This window comes from Spinacia oleracea, chromosome 1 (genome assembly GCF_020520425.1).
Source record: "Spinacia oleracea cultivar Varoflay chromosome 1, BTI_SOV_V1, whole genome shotgun sequence".
NCBI lineage: Eukaryota > Viridiplantae > Streptophyta > Magnoliopsida > Caryophyllales > Amaranthaceae > Spinacia > Spinacia oleracea.
The window spans coordinates 136,272,348-136,276,981 of record NC_079487.1 but is presented as its reverse complement, the minus strand read 5'-3'; positions in this window follow the sequence as shown (position 1 = coordinate 136,276,981).

Here is a 4,634-nt window from a genome sequence, read left to right as displayed (position 1 = left end):
TCCCGCTGTGTGTTGGGCTCTGCAAACAAGTCTAAAAAGCAGACAAGATATTAACCCCCTCACCGTTAATAATGAAGCCCTAGTGGCTGACTTCATCCTACCATCTAAAAAATGGGATACAAACAAGCTAATGAACATTCTACCTGAGATTTTAGTCCAGAAAATCAAAGGCATTCCTATCCCGTTATACGATAAACCTGACACCCCGACCTGGGGCTGCACAAACAACGGAGAATTCTCAGTAAAGTCAGCTAACTGGCTAGCCCATAACTTGCCGAATGATAGTCCTAAATGGAACTATATGTGGATGTGGAAGCTTGAAGTTCCTCCGAAGATTAAAATCTTCCTATGGCAAATCTACCATCTAAGCTTACCCTGCAGATAAATTCTTTTTAGCACGAAAATCATTCTCACCCCTATGTGCCCAAGATGCAACTCAAATATAGAGAATATAAACCATCTCTTCCTTCATTGTTACTGGGAGGCCCGTCTAAACATCAATTGGCTTGATTGTACGATCAAATTTCCTTATTTATTTACTGTATTAACCAGTCTCCGTCACCATCCCAAAACCCTAACAAAATTCATCTTTCTCCTCTGGTCTATCTGGAAAGAAATAAATAATGTTATTTTCTCCCAAAATGAATTCTCATTCTTGAGATGCTACTTCAACGCCAAACATCTCTTCAAAGAATGGGATTATAGACTCCATCTGGACTTTATTCAATCCTCCTCTTATCCCACCAATCAACATTCGTCACCCTCCGTTCTTCCAACCATCTCCCCAACCATCATGGTGAGGTGATTTCCTCCTTCATTCTCCAGGAACCTTCAAACTCAACTTCGACGGTTCATGCAAAGGAGCTTCAGCAGCAACAAGAATAATCATTCGAGATTCTTTTGGGCAAATTAGGAGCGCGACAGCTTTTAACCTTGTCTCAACTCAAATTTTTATGGCGGAGGCTTTGGCATTGCACAAAGGAACCGAAGAAGCTAGCTATCAGACTCAACATCAACAACATTCAAATCGAAGGAGACAACCTTCTTGTTATCAATACTGTTAAAGGTGTTTGGAAAACACCATGGAAACTTCAGAACATTATAGAAGACATCAAAAATCTCATGTTGAATTTTTCCTCTGTCAATATCAATCACATCTACAGAGAAGCAAACAGATCGAGCAACAGACTAGATTGCTAACGTCGGCCACCTTGTTCATGATTGTATGTATATTCAGAATAATAATAGTCGGGCTCTAAATACGATTGTATCTGATGATTACTTAGGCGTAACCCTCGAGCGGAGGGGATCCTAAGTTTCCTCTTTTCTTACCTTGTAAAAAAAAAATATTGTTGTGTACGTTCAACTGCTAGCTACTTCTACTGTAGCATTTAAGTACTCGGTCTGTTTTGTGTCTTGGTATTTTGATTATTCTTGAGTGGCATGTCCACAATAATATTTGTGCAGACCCAAAGTTAATGATTTTCTTTAACCCTTTTTACATGCATATGGACCTTTATTGTTCATATAGTGACTGTAATAAATTAAACGGATTTTTCATGAAATACCCTCGAGTTTTTAAGAAATTCACCAAATGCCCCTCGACTTTCGAAAATTCATAAAATACCCCTATTTCAATACTTAATGTACCAAATACCAGTATGACGTCATTAACCCAATTAATCCACCCATTTACCCATTTACCCATTTTTCCCAATTAAACTCTTAATTAGCCCTTTTTTTCTTTTTCTTTTTCTTTTTCTTTTTCTTTTTCTCTCCCCCCCATTTCTTTTTCCAGTTTCTTCTATGGTTATCTTGGTGGTTGAAGGGGGAAGGGGGCAGGAGAGAGAAAACATGGGTTCAACAAGAACGAAGAAGAGAAAGAAGGTGGTTAGGGTCGCCGACGACTGATTTTCTTTGGTACCAGTATGCATAATAATACTTTGTACTTCGTATGAATGAGGGAATGATGATTTCAATTGTTCAAATTTAGTCGAACAATTTGGTCTATGGCAGCAATCGGTTGCGATGAAGCTTTGTTTGTGTTGTTAATTTAAGTTGTTCTTTGATGCTATTAATGAGAGATGGGGATATAATCTTTATTCGGTTGTTACGGTGGTTCTGGTGAAGAGAAATATCCATGAAGCTCAATTGCTCAAGTTACTTACAAATTGGGGATTTTCAAATCGATTAAATATCTGATCTAATTTGTTTATTCAACTCTCACCAAAACCAAATTAGATAAAGATCCTTAGTCGGTTGAGATGTTGTCGACTTCAAATCATTGTCTTCAAATCCTTTAAACAAACTAGGGAAATTCCTTCCCAAATGCTTTCAACTCGAGGAGAGAGAGAAAAACAGGTGAAGAGGACGGGGCAGCGAGAAACATGGAGCAGCGACGTCAGGTGAAGGAAATAAGTTGTTTTCTAAACAGGTGAAGAGGACGGGGTGGTGGAGGGCGGCGTTGGCAGGGGGCTCGCAGCGGTGGTGGTGGTAACTGGTAAGGAAGGGAGAGGAAGGAGTTAATAGAAGAAGGAAGGGGAGAGAGAAAAGAAAAAGAAATTGGTTGATTATAGGGTTTAGTGGCCGGGTTAATGGATGGGTTAATTAGGTTTGTTAATAGGTGGGATAATTAGACGTTAATTGGTTGATTATAGGGTTTATGACGTCCTTATGGATATTTGGTGTATTAAGTTTGACATAAGGGTATTTGGTACATTAAGTATCGAAATAGGGGTATTTTATGAATTTCTGAAAGTCGAGGGGCATTTGGTAAATTTCTTAAAAATTCGGGGGTATTTTATGAAAAGTCCGTAAATTAAATACCAAAATTCTTTGATATAGTAACCATTTTTTGTATCATATAACCCTATGTTTTTTAAAGTGAATTCTTAATTGAAATAACATTATTCTAACACAACATGAACCAACGACACAATTTTTTTTATTTTTTATTTCATAGTAATCCTAATAAACATGCCAAAATAAAATAGGAACAAGTTGTTGACCTTCTTTTAGACATGGTCCACAATAAATTTAGTGTGAATCAAGTCCATTTAAGAATTGTTAGTGCCACTCCTCTCTCTCTCTCCTTTTTCTCTCTTCCCTCTCATCTTTTAGGGTTTCCGTTTTTTTGGCCGTTTAGGCCGGAAGTAGTCTAATTTCTTCGGAAATTAGACTATTTCCGACCCTTCTTCTTGCTTTCATTGTTTTTTCTTCATGTTTTGTCTTGTTTTGGTTTCTTTTCCGTTGATTTGTTCCAAATTTATTTTTTGGTTGTTCCCAATTTATTTGTGTTTTTCCTAGAGTGTGTTAGGTTCTTGATTCTCATCCATGGATGAGAATTTTTTTTAGGGCATTAATAATTGGGAAGGAGATTTGGGTTCATGAAGGTTTAGGGTTTATCATCAACTCGTCGATCAGAACAATTAGTGCATAGATTACGAAGGGCTTTGGAAAGATGCGAAATCATCGAAAATCACTGCTTGCGTCAAGTTAGAAGCGGTGGAGTACGAGATGTGTTATAGGATGCAGAACAATAATTGTTTTGATTGTAACAGTTATATATTTTCTTTGAATCGGTGGTATGCAGGTCTATTTTATCATTTTAAATGTTGTATGACTGATTATTAATAATGTTGTTTTCCCCGTCGTCAAAAAAGAAAAAGAATTATTTTGATATTTTATATGTTTAACTTGATCGATCTTATGGTGGAGAATTGAATGATGTTCTGTTGTCGATCTTGATTTCACGTGTTTTGTAGATACATTTTTGGAGGATGGATTTATATGGTTACCGTACAACCGATTTGATGAACCGGTTGTATCTTTGCTCACAACTTCACAAATACAAACATCTAGAAGTAAGCAATTGAGACTTTGTTTGGCAACATTAACTGACATTGAGCTGAAACTGATAAGGTAATTGAAATTGACAAGTTAACACCTGAAATTAATAAGGGCCTGAAAATGATAAGACACTGATTTACCTCAACTCTTTGGTAAAACTAGTTTTATAAGTACCTGGAATTTCAAGTAATTGTTTAATTGATTTTCTATATAATAACGACATACCACATCTAAATATTTATTTGTAATGAATTCCGTCACAGCCCGTCGTGAAAGGGGGTTGGGTCTTCATAATTGACTACCACATCATATATATCGATCATAACTGATTACCTCATCACATATATCGATCACGTCAGTAATTAGATACCCTGCCGTAGAATAGTTTTATATAAATGCGATGCGTACGAAAGTAAATAATAAAACAAAATTATATACGTTTTTATGTTTAACAAACTCAACAACTATGCAAGAAAAAACAATAGACTAATTTCACATGCATACGAAAGTAAATAATAAAGCAAAATAATGTACGAGTACGTTATTATATTTAACAAACTCAACAAATATGCAAGAAAAATGATTTAATGTCATCCTAAAGGCAATTAAAAGGAAAATAATATATAAATCCCGTGTGTGTTAAAACGGATACATAATTACATACTCGTAACTCGTAAGTGGTAACAGAAAAATGGGGTAGTATTATAAATTATATGGGGTTAAAATAAAACAAAAATATGAATGTCTCTTTCAATCTGTCTCCCTCTTTTTCTTTATAGACTTCC